The sequence below is a fragment of the Ursus americanus genome, chromosome X, assembly GCF_024610735.1.
Source record: "Ursus americanus isolate L20-20 chromosome X, mUrsAme1.1.p, whole genome shotgun sequence".
Taxonomy (NCBI): domain Eukaryota; kingdom Metazoa; phylum Chordata; class Mammalia; order Carnivora; family Ursidae; genus Ursus; species Ursus americanus.
This window is the reverse complement of record NC_142164.1, coordinates 97,389,426-97,407,174: the sequence shown is the minus strand read 5'-3', so window position 1 is coordinate 97,407,174 and position 17,749 is coordinate 97,389,426.

The following is a 17,749-nucleotide window of genomic DNA, read 5'->3' as shown; positions in this document are numbered from 1 at the left end:
TAGTTATACCAGCAAAGTGATTTTGTGTCGGGAATTAGAGGCTCACACAATCTTTGGAAGGGCCGGAGGAGTAGAAGTCTGGGGCATCTGCCACATTCTTCCAGATTAACTGAGACCCAGAAATTAGGAAAGGCCAGCACACTTTGAAATAAGCATCTAGATTTCATACCCGTCTCCCCGCACAGCTGGTATATAAATGGTGATGTGTGGAATGTGGCCACTGCAAGAATTCATAACTGTTAGAAACTGTCAGCCACCCCTGCTGCAAGATTGCTCTCTTCTCAGCCATCCAAATCTCATGTGAATTGACTGAAGTTGAATCGCATCCAGTGCCTTAATGGAAGGCTGTCTGTTAAATAAAAATTTCAAGTTCTTGTAATAGAAGAATGAACAGAGAAGGGATTGAAAAGATGCCGAGTGCTGTTTGACAAGATCTGGGACAGAAGTAATCTCTCTGCGCTCGGAAATCCCGTATGTGTGTATGTTACATGGTTCAGCATGGCCCGAAGAGTAATTCCTGGAACATTGATTCTGCAGGGACTAGTCAGGAGGAAAGTAGGACTCGGGCTCTCAAGGTTTTAGGGATCCCTGCATCCCCACCTTTTGCAAAGTCCTGGTGCAAATTAGCATATTAAAGACTCGGAGAAGCCCTCAGCCTCCTTTTCTTTTCTGGAGACTGCACATTACACGGTCACAGTGGTGGTCTCTGGGAAGTGGAAAAGGGCCTCAAAAGACCGTTCCTTCCCACTCTCTACTGTTTTGAACAAATAGAACTCGATATAATGTTAAGAAATTATCTTTTATAAAAGTAAAAATGTTTGTTTTCCTTCTAAGGTTGAAATGAGTAGTTGAGGTGTGGGGCGCCTGGGTGGCTCATTCGTTTGAGCATCTGCCTTCAGCTTGGGTCGTGATCTCAGGATTCTGAGATCGAGCCCCGCTTCGGGCTCCCTGCTCAGCAGGGAGTCTGCTTCTCCTCCCTCTGCCTCTTGCTCATGCCCTCTGTGTCTCACTTTCTCTGTAAAATAAATAAAATCTTAAAAAAAAATTGAGGTGTAGGAGCTGAAGCTGTGAAGGAGCAAGCTGGAGGAAGGGGCCCACGTGTTATTAACAACAGAGGAGCAGTACCGGTGTTTTTCGGTATGAGATCTTAGGGCTCCCTGTATGAGAATCACTTGTATTATCAGTGACTTAATAAAGGAAAATTCTGAGCCCCTCTTGAGATCTACTCAATCAGAATTCTTGAGGATGGGACGTGATTATTTGCATTTTTTAAACAGATGTCCCATAAGTTTAATTTTTTTCACTTTCTAACTGTGATAAAATAGATGTAACAAAATGTGCCGTGTTAACCATTTTTAAGGGTACAATTAAGTGGCATTAATCACATTGACAGTGCTGTGCAATGGTCACCACTGTTTCCAAAAATTTACATCACTTGAAAGAGAGAGACTGTGGGGCGCCCTGCTGGCTCCTCAGTGGAGCATGTGACTCTTGATCTCAGGGTTGTGAATTCAATCCCCATGTTGGGCATGGAGCCTACTTAATAATAATAATAATGATAATGATAATAATGATAATAGACTCTGTAATCATTAAGCAATCGTTCTCATTTCCCCCCTTTTCCCCTAAACCCCTGTAACCTGTAATCTACTTTCTGTCTCTATTAATCTGTCTATTCTAGGTATTTCATGTAAGTGGGACCATGCAGTATTTGTTCTTTTGTTGGGCTTATTTCAATTCGCATAATGTTTTCAAGATTCATCAGTGTTGTAGCAGGTATCAGAACTCAATTCCTTTTTTTTTTTAAGGCTGAAGTGTCCATTGTACATATATTACCACATTTTATTTATCCCTTCCTCTGCTGCTGGACACTTGGGTTGTTTCCATCTTTTGGCCACTGTGAATAATGCTGCAGTGAACATTGGTGTGCAAGTAATGGTTGGAGTCTCTTTTCAATTCTTTAACATTTTATTTGGGAGAGCGAGAGAGTGCGCATGCGCGAGCATGAGCAGGGGGGAGGGGAGAGGGGGAGAGCGAATCCCGGGGTTCCATCTCAGGACCCTGAGATCATGACCAGAGCTGAAGTTGGTGGCTCAATTGAGCCACCCAGGTGTCCCTCTTTTCAGTTCTTCTGAGTATATACCCAGGGCCGGAATTGCTGGATCGTATGGTAATTTTCTGTTTTGCTTTCTGAGGAGCCCCCCAACTGTTTCCCGGAGCAGTTACATCAGTTTACATCCCCCCCGCCCCGCCCCTGCAGCAAAGCACAAGCGTTCCAATTACTCCGTATCCTTGTCTACACTTGTTGTTTTCTGGTTTTTTCTTCAAATAGCCATCTTAATAGGTTTGAAGGTTGTATCTTCACTGTGGTTTTCATTTGCATTTCCCTGATAATCAGTGATGTGGAATATCTTTTTATGTGCTTATTGGCCGTTTGTATATTTTCACTGTAAAAAGACTTTATTCACGGGGCGCCTGGGCTGCTTCAGTCAGTAGAGCGTCTGACTCCTGATCTCGGGATTCTAAGTCCAAGCTCACATTGGGTGTAGAGACTACTTAAAATGTCTTGGGGCGCCTGGGTGGCACAGCGGTTAAGCGTCTGCCTTGGGCTCAGGGCGTGATCCCGGCGTTCTGGGATCGAGCCCCACATCAGGCTCCTCCATTATGAGCCTGCTTCTTCCTCTCCCACTCCCCCTGCTTGTGTTCCCTCTCTCGCTGGCTGTCTCTATCTCTGTCAAATAAATAAATAAAATATTTAAAAAAATAATAAAAATAAAATAAAATGTCTTAAAAGGGTGGGGAGGGGCACCTGGCTGGTTGTCAGTAGGGCATGTGACTCAATCTCAGGGTTGTGAGTTCAGCCCCACGTTGGGCATGGAGCCTAATTTTCAAAACTTTTTAAAATGTTTTAAAAAATAAAGTCCTTTGTGCATTTTTGTTTTAAGATTTTATTTATTTATTTGAGAGAGAAAGAGAGGACAAGCCGGGAAGCAGCAGAGGGAGAGGGAGAAGCAGGCTCCCCACTGAAGGGGGGGGGGCAGTTGGCGCTGTCCTGGGGTCATGACCTGAGCCGAAGGCAGACGCTTAACCAGTGAGCCACCCGGGTGCCCCTCTTTTGCCCATTTTTGAATTGGGTTTTATGTTGCATTGAATTGTTGGAGTGTTTTTATATATTTTAAACACTTAGCAGATACATGATTTGTAAATATTTTCTCCCATTCTGTAGTTTATCTTTTCACTTTCTTGATAATATCCTTTAAGACATGGAAGTTTTTAATTTTGATAAAGTTCACTTAATTTTTCATTGTTGTTGCTAGTATTTTTGGTGTTCTTTCTAAGAAGTAATTGTCAAACCCAAGGCCATGGGAATTTTTCTCTGTGTTTTCTTCTATGAGTTTTCTGGTTTGGGCTCTTGTATTTAGGTCATTGATACATTTTGTGTTTTTAAATATGGTGGGGAGTAGGGGTCCAAATTTATTCTTTTACCTGTGGAAATCCAGTCATCCCAGCGCCATATGGTGAAGAGACCATTCTTTTCCCCATTTAATAGACATGGCCCTGTGGTTAATCAATTTGCTACAGATGTGTGGGTTTATTTCTAGACTCTCTGTTCTTTTTCATTGGTCTGCTGATCTCTCCTTATATCAATACCAGGCTGTTTTGATTACTGTAGTTTTGTAGTAAGTTTTGAAATAGGGAAGTTGTGTCTTGCAACTTTGTTTTTGTTTTTGTTTTTTTTTTTCAAGATTTCTTTGGCTGTTCAGGCCCCTTGAAATGCTGTATGAATTTTAAGATCTGCTTTTCCATATCTTAAAAAAAAAGCTGTTTGAATTGTAACAGGAATTGCATTAAATCCATAGATCACTTTGGGTATTGTTGACATGAATTTCAAGATCAGCTTTCCCATTTCTGTGAAAAAAGCTGTTGGAAATTTGAGAGGGTTTGCACTGAATCTATGGATCACCTTGGGTAATACTAACATGTTAACAATATTAAGTCTTCTTATCCCAGAACCAAGATGTCTTTCCATTTATTTATATAATCCTTAAATTCTTTCAGCAGTGTTGTGCAATTTTTAGTGTATAAATCTTTCACTTCCTTGGCTAAAATTATTCATAGGTATTTTATTCTTTTAGATGCTATTATAAATGGAATTGCTTTCTTAATGTCGTTTCTTTTTAAAGAAATTCTTAAAAAGATTTTATTTTATGGGGCACCTGGGTGGCTCCCACCTCCCCTCTGGCAACCAGCAGTTTCTTCTCTGTATTTTAGAGTCTGTTTTTTATTTGTCTTCTTTTTTGTTTCTTTGTTTTGTTTCTTAAATTCCACGTAAGAGTGAAATCATAAGGTATTTGTCCCTCTGACAGGTTTCACTTAGCATCGTATGCGCCAGCTCCATCCATGCTGTAGCAGTTGTCAAGATCTCATTCTTTCTTTTTTTTTTTTTTTTTTTTTTTTAGATTTTTATTTATTTATTTGACAGAGAGAGACAGCCAGCGGGAGAGAGAACACAAGCAGGGGGAGTGGGAGAGGAAGAAGCAGGCTCCCAGCAGAGGAGCCTGATGTGGGGCTCGATCCCATAACACCGGGATCACGCCCTGAGCCGAAGGCAGACGCTTAATGACTGCGCCACCCAGGTGCCCCAAGATCTCATTCTTTCTTATGGCCGAGTAATGTTCTAGAGTGTGTTTATGTATGTATTGTGTGGGTATATATATGTAGACACACCACTTCTTTATCCATTCATCTGTCAATGGACATTCGGGTACTTCCATATTTTGACTGTCGTAAATAACAGTGCACTAAACATAGGGGTGCATGTATCTTTTCGAATGAGTGGTTTCATTTTCTTCAGGCAAATACCAGTGGTGGAATTACTGGATCAGCTGCTAATACTACTTTTAATTTTTTGAGGAATCTCCATCCTGGTTTCCATTGTGCCTGTACCAATTTACATTCCCACCAACAGTGAATGAAGGATTTTTTTTTCCCTCCACATCCTCACCAATACTAGTTATTTTTGTGTTTTTTATTTTAGCCATTCTGACAGGTGTGAGGTGATATCTCATTGTGGTTTTGATTTGCATTTCCCTGATGATGAGTGATGGTGAGCATCTTTTCATGTGGCTGTTTGGCCATCTGTATGTCTGCCTTGGAAAAATGTCTGTTCAGGTCTTCTGACTATTTTTTATCTAATTGCTTTTTTTGTTGTTGAGTTGTATGAGTTCTTTTTATATTTTCGATATTTTAACCCCTTATCAGATATATCGTTTGCAAATACCTTCCCTCCTTTAGTAAGTTGCCTTTTCATTTTGTTGATGGTTTCCTTCATTGTGCAAAAGCTTTTTATTTTGGTGTAGACCCAGTAGTTTTTGTTTTTGTTTCCCTTTCCAGAGGAGACATATCTAGAAAAATCTTTCTACAGACGATGTTAGAGAAATTACTGCCTATGTTTTCTTCTAGGAGCCTTATGGTTTCACGTCTCACATTTAAGTCTTTAATTCATTTTGAGTTTACTTTTGTGTATGTGTAAGGAAGTGGTCCATTTTCATTGTTTGGCACGTAGCTCTCCACTTTTCCCAACGCCATTTATTGAAGAGTCTCTTTTCCCCCATTGTATATTCTTGCCTCCCTTGCTGTAAAATAATTGACCATATAAGCATGAGTTTATTTCTGGTCTTTCTATTCTGTTCCATTGATCTAGTTTGGTTTTGCGTCAGCACCGTACTGTTATGATGACTACAGCTTTGTAGTATATCATGAAATCTGGGATTGTTATGCTTCCAGCTTTGTTCTTTCTGAAGATTACTTTGGCTATTCAGGGTCTTTTTGTGATCCCATATAAATTTTAGGATTATTTCCTCTAGTTCTTTGAAAAATGTTAGTATTTTGATAGGGACTGCATTGAATGTATAGAATGCTTTGGGTAGTATGGACATTTTAATGATACTAATTCTTGCAGTTCCATGAGCATGGAATATCTTTTCATTTGTTGGTGTCATCTTCTATTTGTTCTTTTAGGTACTTTTATCTCTTTTTTTCTTATTATACCTAAAGGTTTTTTCTTTCCAAAGAGCCAAACTTCTGTTATTTTTTCTCTATTTTTTTTCTCTCTGCTCTAGTCTTTACTATTTCCTTCCCTCTGCTAGCTCTTTGTTTAGTCTGCTCTTCTTTCTCTAGTTCCTCAAAGTGTAAATTTAGGTTACTCATTTGAGATCTTTGGTTTTTTGGTTTTTTGTTTGTTTTTTTTAACACAGACATTTATAGTTAGAACTTTGCCTCTAACTACTGCCCTCACTACATCCCGAAAGCTTTAGTAGTTGTATTTTCTTTTTTACTCATCTCTAAGTATTTTCTATTTTCCTTCGCAATTTCTTCTTTGATGCCCTGGTTGTTTAAGAGTGTGTTGTTTCATTTCCACATACTTGTGAATTTTCCAGTTTTCCATTTTTTAACGTGATTTCTAATTTTATTCCCTCATGGTTGGAGAAGATACTTTGTATGATTTAAATCTTTTAAAATTATTGAGACCTGTTTGGCCTAGCATGATCTCTCCAGGAGAAGGTTCCACGTGTACTTGTGAAGACTGTGATTTCCAGTGCTGTTGGATGGAGAGTTCTTTGTGTCTGTTAAGTATAGATGGTTTATAGTATTGTTCCAGTTCTCTCTTTCATTATTGATTTTCTGTCTAGATGTTTTATCCATAACTTAACCGTTTGCAGAACTATTTCTCCCTTCAGTTACAAAAGTTTGCTTCCTATGTTTTGTAATGTTAATCATTTTTAAAAGTAAAAATAACATAATGATAATAGCTAACACCTTTTGAGCATTTATTTTTTTTTAAGATTTTATTTATTTATTTATTTGAGAGAGAGAGACAGCCAGCGAGGGAGGGAACACAAGTAGGGGGAGTGGGAGAGGAAGAAACAGGCTCAATGTGGGGCTCGATCCCAGGACTCCGGGATCACGCCCTGAGCCGAAGGCAGACGCTTAACGACTGAGCCACCCAGGCGCCCCAAGAGTCAGATTATACTAGGAACTCTTCTATGTGCCTCAAATGTAACTCATTTAGTCTTCACAACAACCCAATAAGGTAGAGTGCTATTAATGTCCACACTTCACAGATGACGTGACGGAGTTTGAATGAAACAAAGGAGTTTGTAGAAGGTCATACAGCAAGTAGGTGGTCCGCCTGCCCACGCAGAACCCTTAGCCATTAATACTCCAGGTACTTCTCCTGCTAAAACAAGTACAAAACCGTGTCATAGGAATTTGTGTGGCACTACACACACACACACACACACACGGCATGTGTGCTTATAATTAGAGGAATATGGTTATTTCAGAGAATAAACACAAATGGAGGAGTGAATATAGTGCTTCATTCATTGTGGCTCTTTGGAAGTTAAACTTGTGTTCTTTGTACCTAAACATTGATCCCGAGACTAATTCATATTTGTTCTTGGAAACTAACATATTGATGGGATAGAAAGACAGATTTATTTATTTACTTATTTTATTAAATTTTTACTCCTTAAGGAATTTTTTACTCCTTGGTGCAAATTTTCCTTTTTTTTTTTTTAAAGATTTTATTTTAATTTTTTTGAAGAGTTAGAGACAGCCAGCGAGAGAGGGAACACAGGGGGAGTGGGAGAGGAAGAAGCAGGCTCATAGCGGAGGAGCCTGATGTGGGGCTCGATCCCGTAACGCCCTGAGCCGAAGGCAGACGCTTAACGACTGCGCCACCCAGGCGCCCCCAAATTTTCCTTCTAAAATGAAAATGTTCTTAGATAAAACATCAGAGATTCTAACTTTTTGGTTCCCAAATAACTTCTTTATCACATTTTTAAAAATGAATATAATCAACAAGACTTGGCAAGTTAGGAAAGGTACAATTTTCTTTATTCTCTGTGTCGATCATGTAATTGTGTCTCACAGATTTTAAATCAAGATATTCCCATCTCACATCACCTCTTTATTCTTCCTTAGACTTCTTGACAGTTGTGACTATGAAATTCTTACATGCCCATTATCAATAACAATTCTAATATAGACTTTACCATATTAAAACATATTCTCTCTAAACCCATTTTCTTGAGGTTTTTGTCATGAATATATGTTGCTTTTTCTGCGTCTACTAAGATGGTTATATGGTGTTTATCTTTCCTCTTGTTAATGTGATGTATCACATTCATTGAATTATGAATTTTGAACCACCTTTGCATCCCTGGAATCAATCCTACTGGATCTTGGTGAATGATTTTTTTAATGTATTATTGAATTAAGTTTCCTAATATCTCATTGAGGATTTTTTGCATCTATGTTTACCTGAGATACTGGTCTGCAGTTTTCCTTTTTGTAATGTCTCTGGTTTCAGTATCAGGGTACTGATGGCCTTGTAGAATGAATTTGGAAATTTCCTTCCTCTCTTATTTTTTGGAATTGTTTGAGAAGAGTAGGTATTCTTTTTTTATATATTTGCTAGAATTCACCTGTGAATGCATTTGGTCCTGAGCTTTCGTTTTTTGGGAGTTTTGGATTGCTGATTCAATTTCATTATTAGTAATTGGTCTGTTCAGATTGTCTATTTCTCCCTGATTTGCTTTTGAAAGATAGTATGTATCTAGGAATTAACCCATTTCTTCTAGGTTGTCCAATTTGTTAGCATATAATTTTTCATGAAATTCTCTTAAAATCCTTTGTATTTCTTGATGTCCATTGTTATTTCTTCACCTTTATTTCTGATTTCAGTCCTCTCCCTTTTTTTCTTGATGAGCCTGGCTAAAGGTTTATCAGTTGTTCATCCATTCAAAGACACAGCTCTTGGGTTCATTGATCTTTTCTATTGTTTTTTAGTTTGTATTGCATTTACTTCCACTCAATTTTTATTATTTCCTTCCTTATACTAGCTCTGCGTTTTATTCTTCTTTTTCTAGGTCCTTTAGGTGTAAGGTTAGGTTGTTTGAGATTTTTCTTGTTACTTAAGATAGACCTTTATTGCTTTCAAGTTTCCTCTTAGAACAGCTTTTGCTGCATCCCACAGATTTTGGACCGTTGTGTTTTCATTATCATTCGTCTCCACGTATTTTGTAAAATTCCTTTTTGGTTTCATGTTTGGCCCATTTGTTGTTGAGTAGCATGTTGTTCAGCCTGCATGAATTTGCATTTTCTCCAGATTTGATTTCTAGTTTCATCCTGTAGAAATTGATTCTCTGTGTAATTTATTTCTAGTGTAAGACTATTGTGGTTGCAAAAGATGCTTGATATAATTGCAGGCTTCTTACATTTATTGAGCCTTGTTTTATGTCCTAATATATGATCCACCCTGGAGAATCTTCTATGTGCACTTGAAAAGAATGTGTATTCTGTTGTTTTGGGGATGGAGTGTCCGTATGTATCTGTTGGATCCATCTGGTCTAATGTCTCATTCAAAGCCACTGTTTCCGTGATGTTCTGTTGGGATGATCTGTCCACTGATCTAAGTGGGGTATGAAAGTCCCCTACTGTTATTCTGTTACTTCCACTGTCTCCTTTTATGTCTGTTAAAGGGTGCTTTATGTATATAGGTGCTACTGTGTTGGGTATATGGATCGATATTTCTGTCATTACATAATGCCCTTCTTTTTTTCTGTTATTAATCTTTGTTGTATTTTTTTAAGATTATTTATTTTAGGGGCACCTGGGTGCCTCAGTCGGTTAAGCGTCTGCCTTTGGCTCAGGTCATGATCCCGGGGTCCTGGGATGGAGCCCCGCATCCTGCTTCCTGCTCAGCAGGGAGGCTTCTTCTCCCTCTCCTTCTGCCTGCTGCTCCCCCTGCTTATACTTGCTCTGTGTCAAATAAATAAAATCGTTAAAAAAAGATTATTTATTTTAGAGAGAGGGCAAGCAGGGGGAGAATTCTGAAGCAGACTCCCCACTGAGCATGGAGCCCAACACAGGGCTTGATCTCAAGACCCTGAGATCATGACCTGAGCTGAAATCAAGAGTCCACTACTTAACCAGTTGAGCCACCCCGGCACTCCTAGTCTTTGTTTTAAAGCCTTTTTTGTATCTGAATTATTGTTACCCCTACTTTTTTTTTCCACTTCCATTTGTATGGTACATGTTTTTCCAACCTTACGCTTTCAGTCTATGTGTCTTTAGGTGTGTAGTGAGTCTCTTGTAGCCAGCATATAGATGGGTGCTGTTTTTCTTATCTACTCAGTGTTTTGATTGGAGCATTTAGTCCCTTTACACGTAAAGTAATTATTGGGGCATCTGGGTGGCTCAGTCAGTTAAACACCTGACTCTTGATTTTGGCTCAGGTCATGATCTCAGGGTCACGAGATTAAGCCCTGCATCAGGAGTGGTGCCTGCTTAAGATTCTTTCTCTCCTTCTCCCTCTGCCCCTCCCTCCCACTCACTTGCTCTCTTTGTGCCTCAAAAAAATAAATGTAGACTTAAGAAAAATAATTATCGATAGATTTTACTTATTGCCATTTTGTTAATTTTTCTGGTATGTGTGTGTGTGTGTGTGTGAGAGAGAGAGAGAGAGAGAGAGAGAGAGAGCAAGGTCCACACCCAATGTGGGGCTTGAACTCATGACCCCAAGATCCAGACTCCTATGTTCTATTGACTGAGCCAGTCAGACACCTCTTTCTGGTTGTTTTTGTAATTCTTCTCTTTTAGTTTTTTCTTCTCTTGTTCTTTTCCCTTGTAGCTTTCTTTATGTTTGGATTCCTTTCTCTTTTTTTGTATGTATTACAGGTTTTTATTGTGGCTACCATTAGGCTCACGCGTAACATCTTATATGTATAGCACCCTATACTAAGTTGCCGATCACTTAAGTTTGAACATGTTCTAAAAATACATTTTACTCCCCCCTCCTCATTTTCCATGGATGATGTCATATTTTCTTTTTCTTTTGTGTATTCCTTGACTATATTTTGTAGATATCATTGATTTTGCTATTTTGGTGTTTTATCCTCCATATTAGCTTTATAAGTGATTAATACTTTTACTATGTCTTTGCTTTTACCTATAAAATTCTTTCCTTTCCCAATTTTCTTCTCATTATAGACTTTTCTTTACACTTAAAGAATTTCCTTTAATATTTCTTGAAAGGCTGGATTAGTGGAGATACACTCCTTCAACTTTTGTTTGTCTGGGAAAGTTTTTCTCTCTCCTTCAATTGGGAATGATAACCTTCCTGGGAAGAGTATTCTTGGTTGTAGGTATTTTCCCTTCAGCACTTTGAATATATCCTGCAATACCCTTCTGGCCTGCGAAGTTTTTGCTGATAAAATCAGCCTATAGCCTTATGGGATTTCCCTTGTATGTAACTAAGTTTTCTTTTTCTCTTACTACTTGTAAAGTTCTCTCTTCATCATTACTTTTTGCCATTTTAATTATTACGTGTCTTGGTGTGGACCTCCTTGGATGGATGTTGTTGAGGGCTTTCCCTGCCTCTTGGATCTGGTTGTGCTTTTCCTTCCCCAGTGATTAGTAAAGTTTTCAGCTATTTTTTCTTCAAATAAGTTTTCTGCCCTCTCTCCTCTTTCTGGCACCTCTATAATGCAAAGGTTACATGCTTGATGATTTGCTGAGTTCATTCAACCTACTGCCATTTTTTATTCTTCTTTTCCCATTTGCTCTTTAGCTTGGTTGATTTCTATTACTCTGTCTTCCAATTGCTGATCTGTTTTTCTTCCTCCTCTAATTTGTTATTAATTCCTTTCAATGTATTTTTATTTCATTTATTGAATTCTTCATCTCTGGTTCTTTATACTTTCTATCTCCTGATTGAAATTCTCACTGATATTTCCCACCCTTTTCTCAAGTCCACTGAGTATCTTGATGACTATTACTCTGAATTTTATCAAGCATATTGTTTATCTCCATTTCATTTTGCTCTTCACTCTGATTTTGTCTTGTTCTTTAATTTTGCAGAGATTCCTCTATGTTGTCTTAGTTTCTTTGTTGGTTTCTTGAAAGTAGTGGCCTTGTGTGGCAGGTCCTGTGGCAACCTGTAGCACAGTCCCCCACCCCACCCCCCAGATCGCCAGAATTAGGTGCTCCAAGGGGTATGCACTCTGTGGGCTACATAAACACTACTGTTGGAGCTGAGCCATGGGTTATCTTTAGCTGAGCCAGCTGCAATGAGCTCCTTTGCCTGCTGTGGGAGCACGGGGCAGGGTTTGGTCTCTGCATTGTTGAGAGGTCTGAGGCCACTGCGAGCTCTTTGGTGGGCAGGGCTGGCAGTCAGCCAGGATGTCTGTAATTAGCCTCTGGGCCACAGCTAAAGGTGCACCCAAGGTCAAGGTTTACTTCCTGTGCAGCCAGCTAAGAGGCAGTGTTGCTGAAACTTGGGGGGGGAGGGGTTATCCCCACCTCTCCCCAGGGCAGGAGTCACTTTAGAGTGGCACTGGTCCCTGCTTAGGCTGCCTGTGGGGTGTGGCAGAGCAGGAGGTGCTTTGGGGGGACATTCGCTCTCGCAGGTGGGTTGGATGGAGTGAGTCTGCGAGGGAATCCTGGGGCAGGACATGTGCTACTAGCAAGAGAGATGGGAGAGCTCTCTAGGCTGGGGGAGTGGACAAGAAATGGTGCCTACCAGCTTTTTTCTTCCCGGAGATACCTGAAATCCCTGCCCCTCCAGCACATGTTCTACGATTAGTCAATAAATCTCCTTCACAAGTACCCCAGGCAGTTTCACACCGCTGCTTAGGTGCTGTGTCTTGGGTGCACTTATTCTGACTCTTGAAGGGCAGGGACTCCGGTTCCTATTGCCTCCCTGCTCTCCTGAAGGTGAGCCCGCCGGTGTTCAAAGCTCCCCAAATTAAACCCAATAGGTTTTCAAAGCGAGGGGACTCGTCTTCCCAGTGGGTCCCCAGTGCCGGGGGTGGGGTCTCATCTTCCTGTTTCTGTGGGCTTGCAGTGTTTCTCCTGCCTGTGGTCAGTCTTACCTGGGATTTGGTTCCCAGCTGCATCTTTGCCTTCCTGTTTTCTGGATGTGGCCTCTTCTCTGCAATTAGCCAGAAGATCTGTTCCGCCAGTCTTGAGGTCATCTTCAGAGTTAGTGGCGTGGTTGCACCTGTTTGCCTCACTGTGTCCGTGGGATGAGATGGGCTTCGGACCCTCCTCCTGTGCATCTTCCCCTCAGTCCAGCTCTTCTTACTGACGAGCTCAGCAGTTGCTGTTGAGCCGAAGTTCTTCTGCAGATAACCACCTACTTGTGGGTTTCTCCCATATGTTTCCTTAAGTGCGTGTGACGGGAAAATGAGAGACAGGTGCCTGTTCATGGATATGACACATGTAAGACTTTCCTGCAGTTTTCCTATGACCAGATAGGTCAGTATGCTGGCTTCTTTCTGCTGTAGGTCCCTGTGTGAATTTTGAGACTACAAGAAGTTGTAAATTGTAAACCACATGCCTCACATTGATAGTGGTTTTCTCACCAGAATGCTTGTGACTGTGGATGAATAGCCGGCATTTTGGCACAGCCTTTATCGCATACTTCACTTTGCTATGGCTTCTCACCTGGAGGGCTCATTACATGAGTTTTCAGCCGGCTACGCGGGTGAGTATCTTTCCACACACGTGGCAGCGGTAGAGCTGGACTCCTACATAGACACTCACATACCTTCCCAAGCTCTTGGCTTGTAGAAACACTTATCCGTGTATGTTCCACAGCAGCCTGGCCTTGGGATATGGGTGTATCTGGCCCCTCAAAAGTTTGTGATACACCACTTTGCTTTTACAAAAGACTTGCATTCATCCATGGTTTTGCTAACCAAAAGAAATCGGAAGAGGACTAATTTTTACCAAAAAAGGCAGAAAATGAAAGGTGTTGAGCAGCACGCGACCCGAGTGGTGAGAGGGGCCCCACCAAGCGTCCTCCCTGGGAACCGCACTGAGCGTCTCAGCATCAAGCCGCCATAGCTTTGAACTCTGTGAGCCTCTGCGCTTGATCCTGATACATACATACACATATACGTACACATATACATATACGTGCGTGTGTATCTATTAGCAAGATGTGTCCTAAGGTATCAGAAAAACCTTAAAAGAGGTTATTTTTGGGTCTGGGAGTGCTCAAAAACGGTCTCATATGAATTAATGGTGACTGCTTCTTCCCTTTATGCCATTTCAGCTTATAGAAGCTTTCATAGGGACGCTGGACTTCTGGATAGCGGGGAAACCTCGCTCTCTGATTCAGCTTTTTCCTGGCGCGCTCTCCATCAGGATTCTTGACACTAGCCGTATTAGATACAGCACCTTCTTTCAGAGTATAGTTGAGCTGCGATTTTCCACATTTCTCTTTCACTGTTTGAGTTGGCACAAAGACATCCTGTGCCGGAAATGTATTTCATGGGGTTCTGCATTATCATTTCTTTGTGCAACTTGTTCTCTTACAGGTGCAGACAATTTATCTGCATATAGAAATTTTTTAAAAGATATACTCTAAAACACAGATACTGTACTGTTTTATTCTGTCCTGTTTTCTGGGAGTTGAAAGCCTTCTTTTTAGTGTCAGGTAATATCTTTGCTAATGCCCCTTGTTAAGGATTTGCCTGAACTAAATCTGATTCTTAATTCCAGTTTTTAGTCAAAAGTTATTTCAAAGAGTTTTTTAGTTTTCTTTCTGGCGGCTTGATTTGTTTGTAGATTTAATGTTTTGCTGTCAGAAAAATGTGGCCTGTATAATTGCTTTAAAAACTGCAGTTTTGGGGCACCTGGGTGGCTCAGTTGTTAAGCGTCTGCCTTCCACTCAGGGCGTGATCCCAGGGTCCTGGGATCGAGCCTTGCATCGGGCTCCCTGCTCCACTGGGAGCCTGCTTCTTCCTCTCCCACTCCCCCTGCCTGTGTTCCCTCTCTGTCTCTCTCTGTCAAATAAATAAATAAAATCTTTAAAAAACAAAAACAAAAACCCCAAACCGGCAGTTTTCTGGATTTTTTTTTTTTTTTGGTAAATGTTTAGTAAACATTTGAAAGAACATTTAGTTCATATGGGATAAATTTATTACATGGAGGTTTCACTAAGCTGATTCTAATACTATTTGTCTGCTTTGCATTCTCAGAGTTCTGTTCAAGTTTAGCAGAAATGCAGAATTCTGATGTCACTTTTGTTTATCTTTGTAGGTACTATTTTTTTTTTAACACTCCCACCATGTTTCTATTTTATTTGTTGCTTCTCCTATTTGTTGTGTCATTTCTTCTTTTTTAATTCTCCTAGATCTAGATTTCATATTTGTGGTGTTAGCTTCATCTTTCTTCTGAATTCTAGAATAATTTTCTATTGACTCACGTTTCTTAAGTTTCACTACCTGTATTTGTAGTTCAGGATTTTGTAAAAACCAGTTTTCATTTGAAGGAAACCATTTTTTGATCTGATTGATCCTTTCTGAGAGTGTATCACATCCCTGTAAATCTTGTTTGGAATTAAAATTAGAAATTAAAGTTTTTTGCTCTGATTATGTAGGATGCGGTCTTTCTTTTAGGATGCTAAATCTTTTCACCCATTGACTGATTCTTAAGGAATCTTTAAAAAGATTATGTGGATCCCAGTGCTCAGATCTTTTAATCCTTAATGAAAAAGCTAAAGCTTTGTACTTTTTCCTGTGGGTTTTCCTCGATGAGAAGCTGCTTGATGACAGAGCGCAGGAAAGACAGGGAAAGTGCATGTTCTGCTGACCCTTTGTTTGTAGCCATCCGGTAAAGCGAGAACCAGCAGGCACTGCTTTAGGTACCGTACCTCCGGGGAAGTTGAAAATTGTTCCTTGGAATCCTCAGCTAGGCGAAGCACATTTTTCCTCCATGTTCCTTGTGGTAGCTGGAAGTTACCTGGCCAAACTACTCCCTTAACGGCCTTGCTTATTTAATGAAACCATGGTGCAAGTGAGACAAAGAGAAAAGCCACAGTCTCAGTGCTTCTTGTCCAGCACACTTATTCTTGCGTTTTTCTGCTGCCCAGAGCTGGGGGGTCTTCACAGGCTCTCTTGGGGAGTCCCATAGATGTGCTCTGTAGATTTCCTTGATGACCTTCATTGGTGACGGGAACTGTGGCCTTGCTGATCCTGGTTGCTACTGCCTTCAGTATGTCCCCAGCTGTACCTTGTCATTTCTGACCCCCAGAACATCGTTTCCTGTTCTCCAACCATTAAAGATGTTTTCATTAGTTATTTTAGAACTTGGAAAGGGAAACTTTAATCGTAATCTTAAAATAGGAGTTCCCCTGCCACGTGTGACTGTTTGATTCCTTGCCTAAGTGTATAAGGAATGCAAGCAATTTCAATTAGGCTTAACCCAAAGATCTTTTTTTTTTTTAATTAGGCCTAACCTACCCAGGGCAGACTATTTATTCTTAGTGATTTATAAGAAATCAAAATTGGAAGATGGGATTTTTAAAAGGCTATAAATATAAGTGGTTCCTGACCACTGCAGTTGTACTCCCTGAAACTACCTGGGTCCCCAAGAGAATTAAGGCACAAGTAAGTCAAAACCAAGCAAAGTAATCTAGAATAATGAGCACTTTGTTCCCAAACCACAACGCAAAACTTGAGGAAGCAAGGCTGTGTGAAAAGGACCCGATTTTCCCCGCACTCTGTATTTAACCACCGGAATGTCAAGAAAGGGCAGTCAGAAGCATACCCATCAAATTCCAAGAGGCAGGAAAAAGGGAGGTGGTTTGCCTGATAGCAGAACCTGGAACTGGTGAACCATAATATCACCCACATACTCTCTATCCCATTAAAACCTTTGAAACCCCATCACAAAACATGGCCGGGACAGCATCCTAGGAAAAGGCCAACAGAGCAAAGTTAAATAGGAAGTCTTTGGGGGAATGCAGGTGGGAGACAAACACCCTGCACCCAACAGTGCCCCAGACTCCTGTATGGAAAACTGGGCGACTCAATACCTATAGAGAAATAATGATAAAGATTATGGGATTATAGGGCGATCATGTAGGTCTCACAGATGCCTCATAAGAAAGGGAGCAGGGGAATAAGAGAAATAGTCCGCCAACTGTTTTTAAAGTTGTCTTGGATTTTCTTTCTATGCATTACTTTACTTACTGTAAGATGTGGTGGGGAGGTAACCAAATATTAATGAGGGAAAGTTTCTTTATGATTTTAGATATGGAGAGAAAACACTTGTGTAGCTTCAAGGTGTAAGGCACAACAATTTCAAGAATTCTCCTCAGACCCTAATTGAGACCTATGGAAAAAAAAAAAAAAGCTACTTGGAAAATTTAACACAGGATATATGATAATGTTTTGTAAGGTGCGATAGGAGTATATGGTGCTTATGTTAAAAAAAAAAAAAAGCTTATAGATGAATTGCTATGATGCCTGGGATTTGTTTCAAAATAATCAGGGCGTGGGGGAAATGAGAATGCAGATGAAATACAATTGCTTATAGAGGGATAATTTTGGAAGCCAGGTAATGAGCAAATGAAGGATCATTCTACAATTCTTTTTGTATTTGGGTGTATGAATTTTCATAGATTAAAAGAACACAGAAATTGTTTTGACTTCAAATATGCTTACTCCCTGAAAAGGCTAGCTACTAGAATTCATCTGTGCTGGTTGCTGTGCAAATGTTGGAAGGCTGACTACAGACTCTAGCAAGATGAGGGTCAAGGCCTTGGACAATTTGTCTTGGAAGAACAACAGGTGACCCTTGAACAACATGGGGGTTAGCGGGCACTGAAGCAGTGCACGGTTGTAAATCTGCATGTAACTTTTGGGTCCCCAAAACTTAAGAGTCTAAT